This window comes from Pelodiscus sinensis, chromosome 3 (assembly GCF_049634645.1).
Source record: "Pelodiscus sinensis isolate JC-2024 chromosome 3, ASM4963464v1, whole genome shotgun sequence".
Classification (NCBI taxonomy): Eukaryota; Metazoa; Chordata; order Testudines; family Trionychidae; genus Pelodiscus; species Pelodiscus sinensis.
The window spans coordinates 4,997,239-5,022,863 of record NC_134713.1 but is presented as its reverse complement, the minus strand read 5'-3'; the positions used below and the strand labels follow the sequence as shown (position 1 = coordinate 5,022,863).

At 46.1% G+C, this 25,625-nt stretch overlaps 1 protein-coding gene and 1 long non-coding RNA gene across 5 annotated transcripts in view; one reads left to right on the top strand and one right to left on the bottom strand.

Annotated features, from left to right (window-relative positions):
- The window catches only part of EXTL3 (exostosin like glycosyltransferase 3), a 220,813-nt gene that overhangs the window by 42,929 nt on the left and 152,259 nt on the right, over positions 1 to 25,625 (top strand). The gene's annotated exons all lie outside the window — the stretch shown is intronic.
- Positions 11,627 to 24,415, bottom strand: LOC142827727 (uncharacterized). Its single transcript, XR_012902432.1, has 3 exons — positions 24,058 to 24,415; positions 13,876 to 14,345; positions 11,627 to 13,733 (listed from the first exon to the last, which is right to left on the bottom strand). It is a non-coding gene; the product is annotated as an uncharacterized LOC142827727 (long non-coding RNA).

Genomic DNA, 25,625 nt, shown 5'->3' with positions numbered 1-25,625 from the left:
TGTTGAAGGGATATTGAGCAGTTCAAGCCTAATATTTGCCATGTTTTCAAATTGCTATAATTTTGTAGGTAATGTTCTATAAGTTCCAAGATCTCAATGGTTTTGAATCTCACAATTATTTGAGAAGGAAGTTAAAAATATCAAGAGTTTATCTCCTATATGTTTTAGAAATGTGTGTTCGTCCATCCATCCGTGAGTCCGTTTGTTTAGGAACTCTTCCTAACCAGGAAGAGCTAGGACCCCCGCATTTGGTGTGCAGCTTCTTCTTACTGCTGCTTAAAGCAAGGTAAGGGTTTGCTTGTGCCGTGACAATGGGAAGCACATCAACTCCGGGGAGCATCCACTGGCTGGGCAGCATGGCTCCGCCACCGCCCCAGATTGGACCCAGGGAGCCCCCCCCCCCACGCTTCACAACCTCCTATTGTGACTCTGTATCCCCCACTCTCTCCACTGAGCCCCTCCTCACCCCCCAACTCTGATTCCTGCACTCCCCACAGCCTCAGTAGGGATGTAAATGTAGTTAAATGTTTAACCAATTAAATGATTAAAATTATAATGTTAAGCCTGTTAATGGTTGGTCGGCTGGGGGTGCACGGCAGCCAAGGTGGGGGTCTCGGAGCTGTGGGCAGGCAAGGCGCGGGGCCTCTGCAGCAGAGCTGGGGTCCAGGACTGGTGTCCCACCGGGGCCGCTGTGGTGCAGCTGGAGTGCTAGGCCTCAGCAGCATGTGTAGCGCTGCAGCATGTCTGAGTACCAGGGTCTCTACAGTGTGTCCAGGGCCATGGTCCTGCCTGCCCCCATCCGGGCTGGGATCTAGGGCCGCTGCGGCATGGATGGGGTCCTGCCTGCCTCTTCCCTGCACGTGGAAGGGCTGGAGCTGTGGCCAGTAGTGGGGTCCCACCTACCCTTGCTCAGAATCCAGGGGCAGGGCTGCGAGCACTGCTGGGGCTGGCGCGGCCTAGAGATGTTAAAATTAGATTAATCAAATAGTCGATGGAATTTGCATTAACAATTTGATTAGTCGATAAGGGCGCTTCTGCTTTGAAAAGTAACAAGAGCCCTCCTGGCCGTTGCTACGTTTCAAAGGCGGAAGTGCTGCGCGGTGTTCCGTGATGATGGTCATGCCAGTTCGCTTTCAGAATGTGATCTGGAGAAGTGGGTCTGCACCACGAAAGCTCATCAACTAATAAACTATCTTGTTAGTCTTTAGAGTGCTACATGACTCCTTTTTTGTTTTACTAAGATCAGACTCACACAGCTACCTCTCTGTGACCTTTCTAAACAGTCATTTCCCATTTTGTGTGCAATGGATTGTTTCTTCCTTTCTTCTTTGCATTTGTCCTTGTGGAATTTCATTCTATTTCTCAGACCATTTCTCCAGTTTGTCCAGATCAGTTTGAATTATAATCCTGTCCTCCAAAGCACTTGCAACACCGCCACCCTCCCAGCTCGGTATTAACTGCAAACTTTGTAAGTATACTCTTTATCTTTATCTAAATCACTGGTGAAGATATTGAATGGAACCGGGCCCAGAACTGATCCCTGGGAAACCCCACTTATTATGCCCTTCCAGAGTGACTGTGAACCATTAATAACTACTGGCTGGGAACGGTTATCCAGCCATCTAATAGTACAGGCTGTTCTCACTATAAGTCCAAGATAAGTCAACGTTTTTTGGAACCTATAGCAAAACAACTTAAAGCAGGGAATTTTTTCCCCCTGCAGCTGATTTCCATTTGAGCAATTTTTTTTAACGCCACTTAAGGGTGTGGAATGGGGGGACTTATAACACATCAGTTCCTACAAACATCAACAACTTTAGTGCAAAACGGATGTATACCAGGGTGACTTATAATGGGGACGCCCTTAGCTCCATCTAGGGGGGAGGGATAGCTCAGTGGTTTGAGCATTGGCCTGCTAAACCCAGGGTTGTGAGTTCAATCCTTGTGGAGGCCATTTAGGGATTTGGGGCAAAAATTTGTCAGGGATGGTACTTGGTCCTGCTGTGAAGGCAGGGGACTGGACTCAATGACCTTTCAAGGTCCCTTCCAGTTCTAGGACATAGGCAATCTCCATTAATTTATAAATTTAATTTTTTATTTATAGGTTGTATTTCCTTAGTTTGTTAGTGTAAAGTCATGTAAGAGAGACTGTATCAAAAGCTTTAAGGCTAGATGTATTGCATCTACTGCTTTCCCCTTATCCACAAGGCTTGTTACCCTTTCAAAGAAAGCTACCAGTTTGATTTGACCAGATTTATTCTTGATAAATCCATTCTCACTATTACTTATTGCTGTCTCCTCTTTTAGATGTTTGCAAGTTGATTCCTTAATTATTTGCTTCATTATCTTTCCTAGTACAGAAGTTTCAGCTGATGGGTCTCTAATTCCCAGAGTTGCTCTTACTTATCTTTTGATAGATGAACACTACACGTGCCCTTTTCTAGTCTTCAGCCTCTCCTGTCTTTTCAAAGGTAATAGCTACTAGTTCAGATAGCTCTTCAGTCAACTTCTTGAGTATTCCAGGATGCATTTCATCAGACCCCTTTGACTTGAGGACATTTCTAAGTAATTTCTAACTTTTTCTATGTCTACTTTGGCTTCTGAACCCACCCCATTTTCACTGGCATTTGCTATGTTAGGCGTCCAGTCACCACCATCTTCTTGGTGAAAACCGAAATGAAGAAGTCTATTAAGTCCCATTGCCATTTCCACGTGTTCTGTTATCGATTCTCCCTCTTCATTGAGAAATGGGCCTATCCTGTCCGTGGTCTTTCTCTTGCTTCTAATATATTTGTAGAATGTTTTCTTGTTACCCTTTATGTCTCTACCTAGGTTGAGCTCATTTGTGCCTTGGTCTTTCTAATTTTGCCCATATATACTTGTGTTATTTGTTTATATTCATCCTTTGTCATTTGTCTTAGTTTCTACTTTGTGTAGGTTACTCTCTTTATTTTTAGATCATTCAAGATCTCCTGGCTAAGCCAGGGTGGTCTCTTTCCATACTTTCTGCCTTTCCTACATAGTGAAATAGATTGATTTTGTGCCCTTAATAATGTCTCTTGAAAAACTGCCAAATGTCTTCAGTTGTTTTTCCTCCTGGACTTGCTTTCCATGGGATCTTAACCTACTAACTCCCTGAGTTTGCTAAAGTCTCCCTTCGTTAACTTTTCCGTTAAAAACATTTCCGGAAAATCATGCCAGTCTAGATGTAGCCATGGTTTCCTGTCTTTTAACCACTTGTCAATCCAGAATTCCAATTCTCAACCAGTTCTGTCGGTCAGAATCGAATCTAGAACAACCTCTTCTGTTATAGCATTCTCCACCTTCTGAAATAAAAAATTACCTCCGGTGCATTCCAAGAATTTGTTGGATAATCTGTGCCCTGCTGTGTTATTTTCCCTACAGATATCTGGATAGGTGAAGGCCCCCATCACCACCAAGTCTTTTGCTTTGGATGGTTTTGTTAGTTATTTTGAGAGAGCCTCTTCCCCCTCTTCTTTCTGGTTAAGTGGTCTGTAGTAGATCCCCCCCCTTTTTTAACCGCTTTTATCCTTACCCAGAGACTTTCAACAAGTTTGCCTCCTGTTTCCATCTCAAGATCAGACCAAGTGTATACATGTTTAATATATAAAGCAGCACCCCCTCCTTTCTTTCTCTGCCTGAGCAAGCTGTGCCCTTCTGTACCAATATTTGTCATGTGTATTATCCCACCAAGTCTTTGTGATGGTAACTATATCGTAGTTGTGCTCATTTACTGGCATTACAAGTCCACTATATTAAATGCATTATTGTGAGCCTTGCTGAGGAAGGACTGTACTGAAACAAGTAGCAGATAAGAATGATTTTTTCCAGAATGTGATGGATAGGAGTGCTGGCCAGCACCCGGTGGCTAAGGGGTTAAATTCAGATAGCTAACAAGAGTGTTGACAGGGGGCCAGAAGAACCAGTGGGGATACAGTGCTGAAATTTGAATTGAATATAGATACCTGGTCTGTTCTTGTGGGGATTTCTAAGAAAAGGGCTGGAGAGAGCAGATACAGGGATCAGAATTACCATGCCTGTAAGAAATATTGAGTGTGGGAGTGAACTGGACCTTGAAGTACAGATCGGCATGTATTGTGAGTAGAGGGGAAAGTGGATCTAGTCGTGATCAGGGTATTTTTCTTTATTTTGGTGGTTTGGTTTAAACTTCCCTGTGTGAATCCATGCCTTCCCTCCCCCATTCACTATCTAAGAGTTGTTCCCAGAGATATTCTCTTTGTTTTAATTTGTTTTACTTAGTTGCTCTGTGCATCTAGCAACCAAGTATGCTTTATCAAGTATATCTTTTGTTTGGTAATAAAAATCATTTTGTTTAAGGTGATGATTTGATTCATGTGTCCTGGAAAGTAACAGGGGTCCGTGTGTGTGTGTGTGTGTCTGCCTGCCTAAGACTGGGTGGTCAGCTACCAGAGACGGCAGCTTGTTTCTCTCTCTTCTTTTTTCAAGCTCTTTTGGGGCAAACGAACTTGGGATACCCCTGGGGAAAGAATTCAAGTGTTCCCTCCTGTTTTTTAGGGTGAAATCACTTGATGGTGGCAGCTTTGTTTGTTTGTTTTTCTCAGAGCCAGTGCATCTGTGACGCTGAGGAGTTTTGATGGTTTTTTTGTAAGCAGAGCCTGTAGAGGCGGGGTATTTAAGGTCTTTGCGAGCCCCCACCTTCTGCACTCGAAGTGCTAGAGTAGGGACCAGCCCTGTCAGACATGTGTAAAGTGGCTTTCCTGAGGAATTTATGGAGGAGGTGAATACAAATTTCCCACTCCTTGTTATGCAAAAACCCAGCCTTTTGAAGGTACACTCTGAGGAGGTGACTGCTTTCTGCTGATTAACTTTTCGGGGACTCTGAAGAGGAAAGGCCCAAGATGTATAAAGGCAAGACTTGGAGTGCTAGCTGTGATCTGAGATTGTTATGAACCTGTAACCACAGAAAAACCCTTCTGTGGGATTTGAACGGCTGACTCCTCTCAGAGCGCTTGTGGGAATTAGGATGATCTCTGGTAAGATGGTGTGAGTGAGGGAGTGAGTTAACTAGTTACCTGGTACCTGGGGAGGCAGCCCTGCTGGGCCCCTGCATGGGGTTGCTGGAAGCAGGCAGCCCCATGTGAGGCCGGAAGTGGCAGCCCTTTGAGGGAGCAGCCATGACGGGGAAACTGCTCCAGCCCAGCCGCTGCCTCCCCATCTAATCAGTGAACCAGTTTAACTCAACATTTAACCGGTTAAACATTTAACCGGTTAACTAATGAAATGAGATTTTACATCCCCAGTGCGTGTCGGTGCTTTTGTCGCTGTTAATGGTAATGCTGAACGGCTGTGGTCTCCAACCTATTCAAGCACTTTTTGAATTTTAAGTCAATCCAAGATCTACCGCAGATATACATGCCCATGTCCCGCCTCCCTCCCACCCCTTCTCTGAGGCCCCGCCCCTGCTCACTCCATCCTCCCTCTCTTGCCCTTCCTCGGTCACTTTCACCAGGCTGGGGCAGAGGGTTGGGGTGCAGGCTCTGGTCTTGGATGAAGGGATCTGGAGTGTGAGGGGGGCTCCGAGCTGCTCTTGGGGCAGGCTGTTGGGATGTAGGAGGGGTTCTAGGAGCAGGCTCTGGGATGGCATTTGAATACTTGGGGTGCAGGAGGGGGTTCATGACTGGGGTAGGGAGTTAGGGATGTGGGCTCCAGCTGGGCCATGCTCACCTCAGGTGGCTCCTGGGTGGTGGTGCAGTGGGGCTAAGGCAGGTTCACCCCTGCCCTGGCCCAGGCCCACTCCGTAAAGCAGCCAGCAAACTCTGTCCTGTTGGGCCCCCTCTCTGCTCTGTGGAGGGGGCACCTTGACATCAGCACTCCTCCACTCCCTCCCCTGCCGTGCACAGAAACTGGAAGGTCCCCAGGGGGAGGGGCAGCTCCAAGGCAAAGGGCAGGAGAGGAGCAGCAGAGGGGGCAAGGGGCAACTGAAGTACCCACACTTGATAGCCAAACCAGTCGGGATCACCTGCCAGAGGCTCCAAGATCTACCCGTAGATCCTGATGCATGGTAACTTGTGACTGCTGGCAATGACGGTGCGTATGGCCTTCAGAGAGAATGAGAAGTGCAGACTCGGGTCTTGTGGAGCATTCTGGATGGCTGGGAACATCGCAGTGTAAGCAGGGAACCCTGGTCAGGACAGGAGGGAGAGAGATCTGCCTGGGAGCAGGGATGATTGAGAAGGCTGGAACCTAGAGTGGATGCCCTTGAGGGACCATGGAAGGGGGAATACAGGTGCCTTGGCCTTGGACTATGACAGAAGGCGCCTACCACTCTACAGGCATGAAACCTCTCTTGCCGAGCATCTGCAAAAAGCGTCACACCACATTGAATGCTGGATTTGTTCATGGCTCCCACTTTGAGGAATAGAATGGCCAGCCACACGGTGCAATGCAGGGGAGGGAGCTATCTGACTGGAAAGGTGGACTCCCAGAACGCAGTAATGTGCTATATTGAACTGGGCCAGCTTGATCTTCCAATATTAATGTAGATAGTGGTTCCCTGGGCTACGATGAAAAAAGCCATCGATTGAGGATAAGTTATTATTTCTCTCCTCAGAGACACCTTCTGACAGGCCTTGGGAATTGGTAAATGCATCTCCGCCACTCAACTTGCGTACCTGAATCTTAATGCAGGGCTTGAGGAGGGTCCAGCTATTGGAAAGCCCGTTAGAGACAATGGCAACTTTCCAGGGCACGTAATTGCTGGGGCGGCAGACAATTGGTTTTTCATAAACTTCCCCTAGTAGTTCCCAACAGTCAATCAAGAACCACAAAAAAGGTGGAAGAAAATAAGAATGGTCCGCCAGGGGATGCAAAAAATAAATTGTGGTTTATCAAAAAGGACCAACAATGTAATACAATGGAGGAAAAGGAGGAGGAGGAGGAGGAACAAACTAGGAGACAGCGTGAAGGAGTGGTAAAGGGGGACTAGGATTTGACCAGCTCAGATTCTATTTCAGTCTGTCGCTGACATTCTGTGGAGCCCTTGGCAAGTTGCCTGACAATTCTGCATCTGACTGATGTGTAAAGGGGGTATCATAGCTCTTTACCTTACAAAAGAGCTTGGAGATGAGTCAGTGTTTAAGGGCTTTCAGATCCTTGGATGACATCCAAGTTTACGTGCATATTGTTAATAATAATCTCATAATAATTAGAAATAGTATTTAACACATGCACATGCAAATTCTGTTCACATGAATAGTTTCCTCTGCTGTACTTGTGTCTACGGTCTCTTGGCTCTATGTTTTTAGTTAGTGGCAGTGAGCAACAATACCAAGTCCCTGGATGAGGTATTTGGAAAGGGCAGCTGTTTTTAGCATTGAAATCTAGTTGCGGGTGATGGATAGCTGAAAGCTTCTCACTAAGGCTCAAAACTTTTACCCTCTTCAGGAACAGTAGCAAACTCTTTAGCAGCTTGCAAGATTAGTTAATTATGCAAAGTGTGATTCCGATTTCCCTCCTAATACAATCCTGTGGATCCAAGTAGGAACCACAAGATATATGTCAAGGCGGAATCATAATTCTATCTGGATATACATCTTGTAATACCGGTTGGACCTCTCTGGTCTGGCACCCTTGGGACCTGACCAGTCCCAGATGAGGGATTTTGCCAGACCAGGGAAGGTCATATCTGGTTTCCCTGCTACTGCCCCACCCCCAGCTCTGGAGCCTCCTGGCCAGCTCCCCCTTGCCACCAGCCTTGCTGCCTTGCCAGTACTCCCACCTCCTTCCCTGCTATGCCTGGCAGCCCAGCTTCCTGTGTGTTGGGCTCCTGGCCCCATTGGACAGCCCTGCCAAGTTGTGCCTAATTGCAGTGCACCGGGCAGCCCAGCAGCGAGGATCCCAACCGCCAGCCCTCCATCAGGACACTCTGGCCCAGGAATATCCGTGGTCCTGCTGGATGATGGATGTTGCCGGACCAGGAAGTCCCAGATTACAGAGGTTCAACCTGTGTATAATACACACATGGACATAGAGAATCTTTTTGGTCACTACTGCAAAAGCCCATCTCTGGTGTAAAAAGTGGGAACTAATGGCTAAATGCAGTTTAGATAATGCAGTTTATATAGACAGAAGTGAATTTCCTCTCTTGAAACTAATTTCATGCAAGAGCAGCATTGCCAGCACTTCTCAGAAGGTTAATGCTGCTGTTCAGAGATGCAGAGATTTTGGATTTAAAATGTGTTGCTTCTTATGTTGGAATCTTTTCCCTTTGCTCCCACACTTGTTCTGAATGTTTTTATCATGCTAAGGTGGATGAGTGGAGAAGGCTTTATAGTTATGTAAAGGCTTTATTGTGTGTGTATTTATTGTTTGGGCCGTGCCTTGTGGGGGAGAGCTTTGTATCCCTCTTTGGGTGTGTCTAGACTACAGGGTTTTGTCGACAAGTGGATTTTTGTTGACAAAACTATACCTGCGTCCACGCTACCGCTGAGTTCTGTCGACATAACGTCGACAGAACTCAGCAGTTTTGTCGACGCTGGTAAACCTCATTTTACGAGGCATAACGCCTTCTGTCGACAGAGTTTCTGTCGACAGAAGGTGTTATTGCATGTAAACTGTCCTTTGCGTCTACACTACCATGTCGACAAAGCAGCTTGCTTTGTCGACAGAACTCAATGTAGTGTAGATGCTCTTTGTCGACAGAAGTTTTGTCGACAGTATCTGTCAACAAAACTTCTGTCGACAGAAGCCTGTAGTCTAGACGTACCCTTTGGTACCTATGTACCCTCGTATTTCTTCCATTTCCTTTAATTTGGAGATAGGAAGTCTGGGGTGGAGTAGGGAATTGAACTTGCATATCCCAGGTTAGTACCCTAGACACAGGACTTTCCTCTCTAAATGGTAACTAGGCTTACATACTTGTACACTTTATTGAAGTTTTTGATAAAGTCTTGCATGGCCTTCTCATTCACAAATTAGGGAATCCGCTCAACGTGCAGCAGCAGTCAGAAAAGCAAACAGAATTTCAGGAATCATTAAGAAAGGGGTAGAGAATATGACCGAGAATATCTTAATGTTTCTATATAATCCAGGATTTGCCAACATCTTGAATGCTGCATGCAGAGGCGGTTGCCTCATCTCAAAAAAGGTATATTGGCATTTGAAAAAGTTCAGAAAAGGGCAACAAAAATGGAGGAGGGGAATGAAATGGCTGCCATATGAGGAGAGATGAATAAGATTGGGACTTTTCCTCTTGGAAAAGGGACAGGTAAGGGAAATATGATAGAGGTCTATAAAATCATGACTGGTGTGGAAAAAATGAATAAAGAAGAGTTATTTACCTCTTCCTCATAACACATGAACTAAATAATAGGTAGCAGATGTAAAACAAACAAAAGGAATTACTTCTTCAAGCAACTCACAGTCAATCTGTGGAACTCCTTGCAAGATGATGTTTGAAGTCCAAGACTATAACAGGATTCTAAAAAAGAACTAAATAAATTCATGAAGAGTAGGTCCTTCTAATGGTCATTAGCCAGGATGGAAAGGGATCGTGTCCCTTGCCTCTGTCAGAAGTTCAGAATGACCAACAGCTGATGGATCGCTTGATGGCTACCTGTTCTGTTCATTCCCTCTGGGGCACCTGGCATTGGCTACTGCTGGAAGACAGGACACTGGGCTAGTTGGACCTTTGGTCTGACCCCAGTGTAGCCATTCTAAAATACAACCTAAATGGAGCTCCTATCTGATGGTTCATAATTGGATGGATAACCATTCCCAGAGAGTAGATGTCAGTTGTTCACATCATGCTAGAAGGGCATGAAGATCAGGTTTCTGCGGAGACCAGTTCTGGGACTGGTTCTGTTCAATATCTTTATCAGTGATTTAGATAGTGGCATAGAGAGTACACTTATAAAGTTTGCAGTTGACACTAGGCTGGGAGAGGTTACAAGCAAGTGCTTTGGAGGACAGGATTGTAACGCATAATGATCTGGACAAACTGAGGAAATGATCTAAGGTAAAGTGGATGAAATTCAGTAAGGGCAAATGGACAGTACTCCACTTAGGAAGGAACAATCAGTTGCACACATACAAAACGGGAAGTGACTGTCTAGGAAGGAGTACTGCAGAAAGGGATCTTGGGGCCATAGTGGACCACAAGCTAAATATGAGTCAACAGTGTTACACTGTTAAAAAAAACATCATCATCATTCTGGGATTGATTAGCAGGGACATTATGAGCAAGACACGACAAGTAATTCTTCTGCTGTACTCCATGGTGGTTAGGTCTCAGCTGGAGTATTGTGTCCAGTTCTGGGCACCACATTTCAGGAAAGGTGGACAAACTGGAAAAGGTTCAGAGAAGAGCAACAAAATTGATTAAAGGTCTAGAAAACATGAGTTATGAGGGAAGATTGAAAAAAATGAAAAAATTGGGATTGTTTAAATATGCAGGTATCTAAAAGGAGGAGGGAAAAAATTATCCTCCTTAATTTATGAGGATGAGACAAGAAGCAATGGGCTTAAAGTGCAGTAAGGGAGATTTAGGTTGGATATTAGGAAAAACTTCCTCTCAGGGTGGTTAAGCAATAGAATAAATTGCCCAGGGAGGTTGTGGAATCGTCGTCACTGGAGATGTTTAAGAGCTGATTAGACAGACATCTATCAGGGATAGTCTAGATGGTGCTCGATCTTTCCATGAATGCAGGGGACTGGACTTGATGACCTCTTGAGATTCCTTCCAGTTCTCTAATAATTTTATCATTCATAGTTCATGAATTGACAGTGGAAAAATTTGTTTTATCTTCACTTTGGAAAAAGTTGGCATGCTCCTGTCCTCCTCCAATTTTGCTGTTAATCTCTGTCGGAGCAAGGAGCAGCTCCTATTTAGGGCCGTGTTGGTGCTTTTAATGGTGGCTTTCTTTCCGCGGCAGCACTGGTAATTTAGCAGGCAGTGGAGCTCAGTACGTGTCACGTTTTACAAAGAATGGATAAAAATGATTTGTCATTTACCACATATTTGAGAGAGTTTGTTCAAGGATTTTAAACAGTAAGAGCTAGGGGTGTGCTCCCTCCCAATCTGGGACTGCTTCAGCCCCAAAACTCCCACCCTCCAAGCGCCCATTAGGGAGTGCTAAAGCTCTCCTCACCTCCCTGATTGGTACAGGAACATTGGAATGGGTTACCTAGGGAAGTAGTGGAGTCTCCATCCATAGAGGTGTTTAAGTCTCGGCCTGACACAGCCCTGGCCGGGTTGATTTAGTTGGAATTGGTCCTGCTTAGAGCAGGGGGCTGGACTTGATGATCTTCTGAGGTCTCTTCCAGTTCTATGGTTCTATGATTCTATTCTATTGCTGGCTGTTCTATTTCGTCAGGGAGCGAGGGGAAAGTGCGCTATTTGCTGCATTCCACGCCTTGGCTGTGGAGTGCTGGGGGCAGATGAACCTGGACCTGCCCCAGCCCCAGTGGACATGTATCCCTTCCCCGGCTGTGCCCACTGGGACTGCAGCAGCCATGGAGAGGTGCTTCTCTAAAAGACTGAGAAGCACCTGGCCCCAAGCTGCTGCAGTGAGAGAGGGCTGGGGCTGTTCTCTCTCCCTGGGGCAGCCTGTATACTGACCCCTCACCTCCAGCCCCACCCCAGAGCAATGATTCAAATGAAGCCTGGACATTTCCATTTTATTTCTCAAAAAACAAAAATTGAGATAAGGACTCAGGCAACGCCGGGTAAATCTAGTTCTACATAATCATGAAGGATACCAAACAGCAGGACACTGTCGTTCTGTTGCAGAAGTCATATGCTTCCCTATAAAACTGGGGTTTGTACATAGTTCCCATTAATGTGAATTGGAGTTAGCACAAAAAGGAGAAAATGTCCAGGAAGACTCTTCTGCTGTCTGACAATAAGATGTCTCTTAGGTATGTGGTATTGGTGCAAATCTTCTCAGGCTTGGCCCCTTGTTTTATTTCAAGATTGTATTCTGAGACCATTTCAACTACAACTTCAGCTTTTTCTGTTATGAGCTATGAAAATAACCATCTTCCCAACTGTGTCCCATAATTGGGAAGGAATGTCTTCATTCCAGCCCAAGTTTAGTTGCAGACTAGATTTGTTTTGGGAACTGCATGGAATACGTTTCTTAATTTAGCTGGCAAATTCAGACATTTCGTTATACTCGTGGAGGGGGAATTTTGGAGTCCAGTTAATTTAAAAATAATTTTCCATGCTCCCTATTTATTCTGAGTATTTCAGATGCTCTAATATAAATTATTTTACTAGGTAATGTGAGCTTTGGAGTTTGGATTTTGCTCACTAGTTGCAACTCACATTTAAAAAAATCGAGGTGTATTATGTTTACTTTCACATTTTACTTTTGGTTCATTGTTACTGCAGTCTTGAAGTGGAATCCTCTTTACTTGCCATTCTTTGTTTGGCTTTCCTTCCAGAGCTCAGCTCTTAATCTTCACAAAGAATAGAAATGAAGCTTTTTTTAAAAAAAGCATGTATTGGCTCTTTGCTAAGACTATGTATTGTATTTTAGCTCATCCGTTACCAAAAGTTACGTTGGGCTTTTGATAAACTCATAACTTTCCAGAATATTCTCTTCTGGGGGCTGAGTCTTTTCATGCTTGGTCTCATTTCTGAGGGGAATTTTCAGAAGGTTTGAGGGAAGATTCTCACTTTTTAACGTTGCTGGAAAATATAACATTTCCCCACTCCTTCACTCAAATTGTGCACATGAACAGCCCTTGAGAAGTTGGACCTTGGCTTGGAAAATTACTTGCAAATCAAAAAGTTAAGCCGAAAAACCACTTCTGAGCATGCTTTGTGGCCATCTCCTATAGGTTAAGCAAAGCCTGGAGAAATCCCATTCCTTGGTGACCATGCAGTACACAGGGTCACTGCCAGGTTGGATGGGCCTACAGGCTACTATGGGGTGACGTGCAGGAGGGAGGTTAAACACACTCAGCACATTATAACAAAACTGCATTTCTCTCGGTGCTGCTGTCTTAGTCTTTTGCTGTTTCAGATATACTCACAGTGAGCTCGGGAATTGCACTGCCAACATGAGCTCCAGGTGACTACATCTGCTGGTGTCAGCAGCGATTTCTCCTTTACTGCTTCTTACAGGCCATTGTGGATTCTGTCTCTCTGAATTTTGACTTACTGGTTTTTGTCTCTCGTGCACTGGGGGTTTTGAGTGGTATTGGCCGTTTTCACAGTCTCCAGGTGCTTCCTCGCTGCCTGTAGCTTATAGGAGCACTTCAGAGGGCTGCTTATTGCTTGCTGCTTCCTAGCCTTCCTTCCCCTTACCCCCCCCAGCATTGACCTAGTAACCCCTCCCCCTCTTGTCAGTATCTGGGGAATTTTCCAAGTAGGACGATGTTCTCAGCAGTCTTTGCCAGCCAGTCTGCTTGCCTGCTATTTCTGGAGCTAGTCAACTATTGAGACATCCCAGGACAACTTCTCTGAGCAATAAAAGGGGCAGAAAAGTTCACAGCATCCTGGGACTCCTCAGATGATCTGAGTATCCAAGCGGGGGCTCCTAGATCAGGTTATTCCCATTACGAGCATCAATTTTCTGGGGCCGCAGCTGGTCAGAAACACAGCCTCTTCCTGCAGATCCACTGGAATGCTACCAGAGAAAGCGATGAGGACACCACTGCCGCTTTCTGGAGTGACCCAGGCAGAATGAAGGCTGGAGCTCTATAGCCAGAGCATTTGGTCATGTCTAGAGAAATAAGGTAGCACAGTCAGGATAGGTCTGCACTACCACAGTAAGTTGTCTTACACGAATAATGCAGCTGGAGTCAATGTACCTTAGCTTGAGATACTGTGGGGTCTACACGGGGAAAAGTTTCCCATCAACTTACCTTACTCTCCTCATCAGGAGTAGAGTGTTAGGGTCGAGTAGAAAGCAATCTGTGCTTGATTTGGCAGGTCTTTGTTAGACCCACTAAATCAACCTCTGGTAGCATCAATCTTGGAGCACCAATCCCGGCTGTAGAGTCGATGTAGTTTCGGAGCTGCCCGTCTTCAAGGGAAATAAAATCAGCAGAATAACTGGCCAATTCAGACAGTCTTTTAGAGGGTCACGTTTCACATGGCTCCTTCCTCAAGGTAACATTCATAGCCAGATCCAGTAGGACAGACTCAGGTTTCTGCTGGCTGCTCTCAGCACTGGTGTAGTAGATTCACAGGCTCTGGGGCCACTGTTCTCCTCTCGCCTGACTCCTGTCTTTTACTTTCCTCAGATACGTCTTTTTGAATCCTCAAATGTGGAGCGTGGCTGCCACCTTGTTCCCCTGGATGATCTTTCAGGAATGCTCCTTTACTTTAGTCTCTGTGATAAGAAAAGCAGGCAGAAAATTTAGCAGGCAGAAAATTTAGCTGGGACCAACCATCCCTGGTTCTGAAGACTCTCCACTGGCTGCAGAGACTCTAGATCCCCCAGTCAGAGCAGATGTTGGTATTAATTGCAACAACCCCTCTCCTCCCACGTGCCCTGCATTTAAAATTTGGACCACCAGGCTGGCTCAGTCCTGGCCAGCCAGTCTAAGTTTTAAATGAAGAGTACACAGGTGAGCTGCCTGCCACTCGGCGCTGCTGCTTCTGATACAAACTGGCTCCCACCTGCCGTGCCGTTGTTGCCGCCCGTTTTTAAACTGGCCCCCCATGCAGACTGGCACCTCATGCCTGCGACCTCACACTGCTGCCTCTGATACAGAGGCAGCAATGTGGGGCAGCAGGGGGCTTCCCAGGAGTGGGGCTGAAAGTGCACTGACTGCTGCCGCTACCCCCTGGGGGCACAGAATAACAGCGCAACCACTAAGAAAATAACCGATTTATAACATCCCTCACTGAGAGACTGAGCTGGATTTTCAGCTAAACTCCAGAAAAAACTTCCACCACTTAATTTACAAAACAGCTTGAACGTCTTGGTGCTCGTAGTGCTCCTACAAAGCCTTTGCTTCCTCGTTCTGTTGAGTGTGTTGGGGTGGGTGATGGATGGTTCTGTGTGTGTGTCAAGGCAACCCCGCAGATGAAGGGTATTCTTCTGTGTCAGGGGTGGGCAATATTTTTTGATGGGTCACTCCAAGATTTTGGTATGTGGTCAAGGGCCTCACTTTTCTATGGAGGAGGTGCAGGGTCTGGAATAGAGGGCGGGGTGCAGACGGGAGCTTGGGGTTCAGGAGAGGGTGTGGTGTCTGAGAGGGAGTTCAGGTTACAGAGTGGTTATGACCTGGGACAGGGGTTTGGAGTGCAGGAGAGGATTCTGGCCTGGGGAAGCGGCGTAAGAGGGGGTGCATAGTCTGGAAAGGGGATTGGGTGGTGGAAGGGGGTGGGGTGCCAGAGGCAGGCTCTGGCTGGGAGGCGCTTACCTTAGCAGCTCCCAGCCAGCAGCACTCTCAGGCAGGCTTGCTAGCAGCCCCAGACCGCTCCAGGTGGCTCTCTGCACTGTGTGTGCGGGAGTCTTCACGCTGCCTCCGCCCCCTGCAAAATCTCTCGGCTCCCATTGGCCAGTTTCTGGTCAATAGGAGCTGAGAGATTTTGCTGGGGGTGGGGCAAAGTGCTGAAAGCTCTTCTTCTCTCCCCCCCTCCCCATATGGCAAAGAGCCATAGGGAGCAGCTAGTTGCTTTGAGCAGAACTGCTCTGTGCCCCAGGAGTAGCAGCGGGCCAGATTAAAAGGCTTGGTGGGTTGCTAACCCTGGCCCATGGGCCGAATCTTGCCCACTCCTGTTCTGTGTGGTTAGTACAAATCTCAGTGCATATTTTGTTCCCAGCTACATTGAGTGAAACATCTTGGGGTTTCTTTTGTTTATTTTTTGGGGAAAATGAAAAATTAAGTCATAGTTGACTTTCACTGAGGTGTGTGTTTTACTTTCTCCACGTCACCTAGTCTGTCTGTTTCCTTCCTTTGTTGGGGGGATGTTTGTTCCTCACTTACTAGCAGTAGCTGACCAGAGCAGCAGATCCCTGTCACTGCAAAAAGTAAAATTAGTTTCTTTCCTTGTAATTTTGGTTATTCATAGTAGGGATTTCACTGCTCTGGGCAGCCCCACCCTGTGCTAATATTTTATATCTGCCAACTCAAGGATATTTAAGTGAGTTGTTAGTGAAAGAGAGAGGTTTGTGTCTGTGATTTTTGCTTTTGGGCCTGCAAGTATGTGTATTTCACTGACCTGTTACCCAGTCATTAAGCTTTGGTTTTGTTGCTATTTCCTGGCACTCAAGTAGGCAGTGCCACCAGGCAGTAAGTATGCGTGGAGAACAAGCAATGCATGGAGGCGGCAGTGAGTGGTTTTCAGAAACCTGGGTAGCTGCCTCTGATCACTGAGAACAGGCAGAAAGGCAGAATTCCCAGTAGTAATTGGGGAGAACAGCAGATAGAGAAACCAAAATTACAGTTCAGGGAACTGATTTTACTTGAATACTTTTTTAATTTGGCCTAATCTGGAGTGTCCCCTTGGAAGGTGCAAAATTTGAGATAACTAATTTCTTTGTATGTTTGTGTTATTGCTAACTAATTTGGCACTCTACTTTGATTGGCATGGCTATCTTTCCTTTTGAGTGAGCTGGCCGAAAACTTTAGAGCAGGGACGAGAACCCTTTTTTAAGTCAAGGGCCATTAACCCCCAGAAAAATCAATTGGGGGCCACACAAATGAGCCCCAAAAAGGCCCCAGACGGAGAAGCGTGCCTACATGTGTGCAGTGCGCCTACACAAAACTTTTAAAGCAATGTACTTTTTGATTTAGTATTTTAGGGGGATGACCGAGGTTCCTTTTCTTTGATGAACCTCATTGCATCTGCTGGAACTGAAAATGTTGCTGCGGCCACCCCTTCCTCCCTTTTCCCAGCACTGGTTGCTGGAGAGGGGCTCAGGAGTAGACTCTTCAGCCAGGGCAGGGCTCCAGCGATTTTTCCCACTGCCCCCTGGCTTGGGTCTGGGTGGTGAGTGCTGTAGTGTGGAAGGGACTCTGGCGGTTTCCCCACTGCTGCTTGGCTGCATGGCGCAGCTCCGAGCGACGAGCACTCCCGGCCGGGAAGGGGCTCAGGCGCTTGTTGCTGCCGCCTGGCCGGGCGCTGTGGATGAGGTTGGCACTGTGGTGCTGTTCGACCCCTGCAGGTTGAATTGAACTCTCCTGTAGGTTCTAAGGATGTTAAATATAGTGTAATTGACTAATGGAATAGTCGATGCATTTTTGCATTGACTATTTGATTAGTCGATAGGGCGGCACTGTCCCTTTGAAACGCTGTAGCAGTGTTGCGGCATTTCAAAGCGGCAGTGCCGCACGGAGCCCCTTCTTCTCCCTGATAGAGGCATCTGATAGAGGCAGAAAGTGGGGGCGGGAAGTGACTAGTCGACTATCATGTCGACTATCCGATAAGCATTTGCATCCCTTAACATCTTAGTAGATTCCCTACTTCTGCTTCATAGAGACAGTTGAGCTGATGCTGCATTGAGTGGAGATGCCGCTATTGAAAACAATCACTTTGGGAGATCTCCCTTCACAGCTAGGACAGAACTCTCCCAGCATCCGTCTTCTCTGAAGATGCCTTTTTTTTTAAACAGCTGGATTTAAGACTCTGTAAAACATGCCTGGATGGGGGCTGAAGAGCGTTCCCGTGAGAGCATTTATGGCAAAAGGGAGGGGAGGGTGGTCAGAGCTGCCACTGTGTTCAAGGATCACTTCAGAAATTGTTCAGATTATGATGAAAAATAGGTTAGAGTAATTGGTCACTCTCTATTCATGATGTAGTGAATCTGACCTCTTTATCTGTGATATCTACTATTTTCAACTTCCTCTGCTTTGAGTGTATCTGTGCTAGGCTCTTGTTTATCAAATTATCCCATTTTTTTGCTATCTCCAGTAGAGATGTAAGCAACTAGTCGACTGTCCGATAAGCAAAAGCTTATCGGATAGTCGACACACTAGTTGATTAGTCGATTCCCCCCCTTGCTGCCTGTATCAGAAAGAGGCAGCAAGGGCGGGGAAAAGGACAGGGTGCTGGGGGGAGCCTGCTTAAAAGCCTCTTCCCCCCAGCTCCAACTCCGTGGGAGGGGGCAGGGGCGCAACTGCGGCTTTCCAACTTAGAAATGTACAAGAGTCCCCTCTGGGGCTCTTGTACATTTCAAAGGAGAAGTGCTGCAAGGAGCCTGGGGCCAGCGGGGCGACTAGAGTCAGGGGACACTTGTGCATTTCAGAGATTGAAACGGTGCATGGAGCCCCCTGCTGGCCCCTCTGGTTCTTGTACATTTCAACGGCAGAACACTGCGGCACTTCCACCTTTGAAATGTAGCAGCTGCCGGGCGGCTCTTGCTACATTTCAAAGCGGAAGCACCCTTATCGACTAATCGAATAGTCAATGGAAATTCCATCGACTATTCGATTGATTAATTAATTTGATTTTAACATCCCTAATCTCCAGTGTGTCAGTGGAAATATTAGACAGTGACACTCGATTTTGGCGTGGCCCCTTCTTCTAGGTCTGTCCTGATCTGTGTGGTTAAGTGATGACAGCTGGAGCGCCTACTATTGCTTCTGTGGGTGAAGCTGCACCTTAGCTAGAGACAATGGGATGTGCTGAGAAGCAAAAGCGCCATGTGGCTACAGCTCTTTTGCTTCATGTTCTTTAGCAGTCCTGAAACGCAGAATCAGCTGTGAGGTTGGACCTTGAGCATTCCATTAGTAGTCTCACGTTGCTGGTTGCAGTGCTCACAGGAATGCTAGTAGGTTATCGTGAAACTCGACGAGTCTGGAGATCAAGCTAATGACATCACTAGATCGTTTCTTCTCTGGCCGTTCTCTAAATCTATGCCCAGCCCTCATTTGGTGACAGATGGTCTCCAATGAGGGAGAAATCCCTCATGATCAGGGAGCCAGAGGTGGTACAAAAAACCCAGCATGCTGTGCCCAGCCGTCTTCCAGGGCTTTCTTAAACCACAACGCACGCTGGTAAACTTACTTCTCTAGTGTAATCCATCAGGCTGAAATAAATTCTCGTCTGTACTAGAGATGAAATATTTTCCAGATACTAATTTCAATAGTAAATGGCATATGATGTCATTGTTGTCTCATCCCAATGCGGAGGCAGGTGAAACTAGGACATTGCTGTAATCTCTGGTGAGGCGAGGAAGGAAGAACTTGTAACATGAGATTCATATGGAAGGTTTGGGGAAGTGTTTGTAAATACAATTTTTTATGGCAATACCCCCCAAAAACTTGATTATGTGGAGTCTTGGGACTTAAGGAAAGAGGATATGGGATATTGATTTTTTTTTATAATACTCTTACTAGGAATATTTCTACAGTCTGAATATCTGAGGCTCTAATATAAGACAAGCACCGGAGATAGGGATGTTAGGAAGCTTGTAATTTGGTAATCATGTACAGGCGACCCTCAATTTACGACCGCCTGACTTACGAACCCCTGGATTTACTACCATTTTTTTCATGCTAGATACCTCCTAAAATCCCCCAATTTACGTCTGCTGCTCGCATTTACGACGGCGTACAATGCAGACTCCATGCATTGTCCCAAAACTCGCCAGTTTGCAGCTGCTGCTTGAACCGCGCATGTCTTCGCCACGTTGGTTTTCACTTTTTTGTTATTTTCGTTCATTATTTGAACTATTTAGTTTAGTTTTCCTCCATTTTCATTGGCAATTTTGATATTTTTAGGATATGAAATGGGTTTCCAGGAACGGAACGTTATTTATAACATTGCGCCTATGGGAAATAAGGGTTCAGCTTACAACGGTTCTCCAGGAAACAATTAGGTGCGGGGGTTGCCTGTAGCTGACAAAAATTTAATCGAATACATGATTAACCAATAAGCAGCTCTGCGTGTAAAAGAGTTTGAGCTGCAATGGGCGGAGCTGCCAGCCAGGACCCAGCGTGAGCCGAGACTGAGCCAGGGTGCCTACTTGCCGGCTCCCAAAATACTTTTAATTCAGAGACCCTGGAGGGTAGGGGTGGGGAGGAAATGGGTGTGTGTGGTTTGCATGTAGCTGATAGCAGTAACCGTTAAGCAGCTGCTTATGAGTGAATTATTTAACCCGCTACACCAGTGTTTCTTAAACTGTGTTCCGTGGCACACCGGTGTGCTGCGGAGAAGAATTCAAAATGGCCGCCCTTAAAGGTGCAGCTGACCTGTTTGGTTTTTTTTTTTTTTTGCTCAATAACTTTTCCCCAGCCTTCCCCTCCTTCTTCCCCCCCCCATCAAAAAATCCTTGGTGTTCCTCATTAAAAAAAATTGTTTGGTGTTCCTCGGTCTTACAAAATTTAAGAAACACTGTACTGCACTATTACATCCCTAACCAGAGATTCCTTCTCCCCATCCATTTGTATGATGCTACCATAAGACCTGTTTGAGACCCAGTAGTGCTAGAAGCAGTATACATGCACATATGAAGCTCTTCAAGACGGGGATTGTCTGTATTTGAATAGAGAAGAATGATAAAGGGTGAGAGACTAGGAACTGAGGCCCAGGGAGAGAGAAATGTCTTGCCTGAGGAGTTGATCCTGTAGGAAGTCTGTGGCAGAACCACAAATTATCAGACCAGGTCAGGCCTGCCGCACTGCCCTCTGCCCATAGCGGGGTGCACCTGGCTGGGCTGGAGCAGGCACCCCCCCCATGTCGGACGGGAGAGTCTGCTCTAGCGTGGTGGGCCCATTAGTTAATCAGTTACCTATGAGGATCACCCTTCTAAAAAGGATCTAAGGGTACGTCTAGACTACATGCCTCTGTCGCCAGAGGCATGTAGATTAGGCTACCAGACATAGGAAAATGAAGCAGCGATTTAAATAATCGCCGCTTCATTTAAATTTACATGGTTGCCGCGCTGAGCCGACAAACAGCTGATCAGCTGTTTGTCGGCTCAGCGCGATAGTCTGGACGCACGGGTGGCGACATCAAAGGTATTTGTTGACCACCCAGGTATGCCTCCTGAGATGAGGTTTACCTGGGTGGTCGACAAATACCTTTGATGTCGACACCCGTGCGTCCAGAATATCGCACTGAGCCGACAAACAGCTGATCAGCTGTTTGTCGGCTCAGCGCGGCAGCCATGTAAATTTAAATGTTTATGAACATGACCTATGAAGAATGATTAAAGGTTTAGAGAACATGACCTATGAAGCCAGGCTTCATGAACTGGGCTTGTTTAGTTTGGAAAAAAGAAGATTAATGGGGGACATGATAGCGGTTTTCAAATATCTAAAAGGGTGTCACAAGGAGGAAGGAGAAAATTTGTTCCTCTTGGTTTCTGAGGACAGGACAAGGAGTAATGGGCTTAAAGTGCAGCAGGGGAGGTTTAGATTGGACATTAGGAAAAAATTCCTAACTGTCAGGGTGGTCAAATATTGGAATAAATTGCCAAGGGAGGTGGTGGAATCTCCCTCTCTGGAGATATTTAAGAACAGGTTAGATAGACATCTGTCAGGGATGGTGTAGACGGAGCTTGGTCCTGCCTTGAGGGCGGGGGGCTGGACTCGATGACCTCTTGAGGTCCCTTCCAGTCCTATTATTCTATGATTCTAAATGAAGCAGCGATTATTTAAATCGCCGCTTCATTTTCCTATGTCTGGTAGCCTAATCTACATGCCTCTGGCGACAGAGGCATGTAGTCTAGGCGTACCCTAAAAAGGAAGCAGTTTGGCTAACCTAAGTTGCTGGCGTGTGCTGCTCGGGCAAACAGATGTACCTTCGAATCTGTGGGCTCCATTCTGTTTCTTAGCTCCGTATATCCATGGGGCAAGAATGGAAGAGAAAAAGCTAGAACTACATGGTGGCGGGTTTCGTTCCTTTTGGCAGGGGATCACGTTGCACTGGGCCCCCGAGCCAGTAAGGGCTCTTTCGTTGTCACCATGATTTGCAAACACTAATCGTTAGAAGACTCCTGGGAGATTGGGAAGCATGGCCCCTAGCGAATAGATGGAGAAACAGAGACTTGGGGAAATGAAGTGACTTTCCCAAGATGCCAGAGTGAGTCAGTGACAGGGCTGGGCTTAAACGTGTCACTTTTTGGAGGATTTTTTTAATAGTATGTTTGATTTTTTTCCTTTGAAACGCAGTATGTTTTCGGTAGACGTTCCCTCATTCTATAGGGACTCAACAGTATCACTGAGAAGAGGAAAAGTGATGCACCTTCATGACCATTTGTGTTCCAGCTACTGCATATATTGGCATGGTGTAAACCAGGGCTGGCCAAACTTACCGACCCTCTCAGCCACATATGACAATCTTCAGAAATTTGAGAGCAGGAATTACCTGCTGATGGGGGTGGGGCTTCTTCAGTCATGGAGAGGCTGGGTGCCTGCTCCCCCTGGAGCCCTGAGCCGTGGCCCAGAAGCCCATAAAGCTCTGAGACTTGTCCCCTAACTGGGCAGAAGCCAGAGGCAAAGCAGAGAGGTGGGGAGCACACGTGGGATCAGATTTTCTCCAGGGTTTGCTAACTCTGTTAGGGGGAGCTTTAAATTCTACCACCTCACTCTTAGCAGGCACCAGTTGTCTCTAGCGGAAACTCCTAGCCACACCACCCTCTATGGAACAGAAGCCCTGAGCTCCTTGCTAGTTTGGTAGGCAGAGAAAGGGGGAAGAGAACGTCTCTTTAGCCCTAAAGAGCCCGATGCGGCTCACAAGCTGTGGTATGGCCACTCTTGAGGCTTAAATAAACGATTCTGTGCTTTTTAGTACATCATTGAGACATTTATTTTTTGTCTTTTCCCCAGATCTGTTAGACTTGCTGTGTTTGTATGCATGCTTTGGGGTCTTCATCGGAGCTTTTAGTTTCTTAGAGGCACAAATTATCTGTGCGGATGCCCCGATTGATCAGTTCTTAGCTAACTGTTAGAGAGCGGATGCAAGATAACATGTTCATTATGTGATAAAAATATAACAGTCATGCGGTAAAGGTCATTGGTGGTGTTGAATGCTAGTACGATGCAAGCCAGTTATTCACAGATAACATGGTATTGTTCGGGAGGAATATTTTTCGTTTTTAAATAAGTGGGAGCAACAATGCATGGTATACACCGTCGGGCGGAAGTGCCTGCTTAACCAGCAGTGGGATAAATATCCGTTGTTCCATATGTAATGGCTGTAACATTTGTTCACAAATGTTCCAAAGCTATATGGGTGTGGTGTGTGTGGGATAGCTTAGAATGCCCCAGTATTCACTCTGCTTGGTTTCAGAGTCTGCAGAATTCAGAAAACTAATGTAAAAAACCTTAATCCTGTACATCTAAGTGGGACTGTTTGTTGTAGAAGATTATTTGGAATGTTTGCTAGGAAAAGTCTTCTCGGCAGTAAGATGAATAACGATTTGCATCTAAGTGGCCTGTAAAATGAATAATCATGCAGCTAGTGGAGTTGGGGTTGGGGTTGGGCTCGACCGCCAAACCATGTTCAGTTGAACAGGTGCATGAGTATGTGTAAGTGTGTGTTAGGAGAGAGTTTCTTGTTGAGCCGTTGAACAGGCTAAGAGGTGCAACTGATCTGTTTGCTGGTGACTTTAGTATCTGGCCAGGGCTTAGTTGATATCTGATTCCTTCCTCTAACACTCCACTTTTAAACAGCAGTTGTGGTGTCATGATTGAGTGCAGGGGAGCATTTTGTATGCCATTCTCATGAATATCTACTATATATTTGAGAGAGCTTGTCATTCAAGAACTCCTGTTAAACGGTAAGAGGTAAGACCACCAAATTTGGTACACAGCTTCCTTTTATCGCAACTTAAAGCAACGTCTGGGTTTGGTTGTGCCAGGACAATGGGATGGGCCTGGAATGGGATTGCTTCTCATGCAACCATACAGAAAAGACACAGAATCACCAGGCAGATGAAAGGGGCTGGATGGGGGCCCCACCCCCTCCCAATCTAGGACTGCCCCAGGCCCGAGTCTTCCACCCCCGAGGTGCCAAGCTGCTCCAGTGAGAAGGGGTTGGGGTGGTTCTCTCTCCCTGGAGCAGGCTGCATACTGAACCCCTCATCCCGAGCCCCAACCCAGAGCAATGATTTAAATAAAGAAAAACAAATTGAGTTGACTTACCCAGTGTTGCTCAGGTTCTTTTGTAGTAGTTCATCTTTATAGGCTGTGGGTTGCTATGCGAAGGCAACCTTTAGAAGTTTTACTGTTTGCCTCTCAGCTCCATGAAATCCCCTCTGACCACAGTTCATTGATTGTTATTAGAGAACTTATTACAGGCTGCGTCTGATCCCTCATTAAAAGGAGGATTGTGTTGTCGGTCTGCAGAGCAGCTGCTACTAGTATGTACACTTGTGAGGCACAGCGAGGAATGTTGATATGAGTGACTTATGTTCCCTCTACTCTGTTGGGATTGCTGTGTAATCTTTGCAGCCTCTTCAGGATTTTGCCGATTAGGAGTGAGTGTCCAACTTTTCCCCAAGTGTTCATTCAGTACTTTGGTAGCACTTCACGCAGTACAGCAGCTGTGTGGTGTTTGGCCAGCTTGTCTTTGGCTTGATTGGGCTTTATGTCATTCCAGATAGTGAAACAAACCTTTTGATTCTGAGGCTTGGAAATTATCCCAGTGAATTTTGCTTGACGAAATGTAATCTTAGATTGCTGCAAAAAAAAAAAAAAAAAAAAAAAAAAAATCTATATGATCTATGTTTGGGGTAGTACCCCAGTGCCTGGCATCTTCAATTTCAAAATCACAGATGCTAGCTAGGTGGCTGGCTGTGCTCTAAGCAAGCACAGGCATTTTACAAAGCAAGCTGATTATGATTTGTGTTTCGGTAGCACTTAGAGCTCTCAGATGAGTTAAGGATTCTGTTTCGCTGGCTGCGATAGATGCACACAGGAACAATTCAAAGAGTGTATACTCAAAGTAGACAGTCCTAGGAACAGAGGAAGGAAAGTAATATTGCCCTCATTAGGGACGTGAAAGTGTAGCTGTGTACACGGCTCATTGGTTAACTTTCATGGTTACACGTGGCCTCTTGGTACGCATGGGGAGCTGCCTGCTCTCCCCCTGCCATGCTTCTGCACGTGGGGAGCCAACTATCGCCCTCCCCGCCCCCCGTGTGTAGCAGTGGGGTCCCTATGTGGTTACATGTTTATTTAATAAAACACATTTTAACATCCCTAGTCCTCATTGTAGAGATGAGGAATTGAGATGGGGGGTTCCAGAGGAAGCCTGTTGTGGAGCCCAGAATTTACCTTAACTTTCCGGAGACTTAGGCCGGTGCCTTGATTATAAATCCTCTGTTCCTTCAAATCTTTATTCAAAGTCAATTTCATGGATGATGCTTCTAGGTGACTCACTTCTGATAACAGCTAGAGAGATAATAAATAAAGTTGAAGCCCTCTAGCTTTGCACAGACCTAGTCAGTGAAGATGCCGCCTCTTGTAACCACTTCCTTTCTCCTGCCTGTACTCTCCCTTTTTAGTTTTTTGTGAAATCCAAGCCTTGTCTTAGTGAAATTGTAAACTCCGTGGTGCAGGAGTCATCATTTACTGTGCATTGCATTGTGACCTGTACAGCGAGGCCCTAAATCTACCCGGGGTTGGGTTTCCAGCTGCTACCAAAATATAAACAAAAACTTGAAGCGCCTTGATGAGTTAATATTCAGAACCGAGGAAAAGAAGATCTG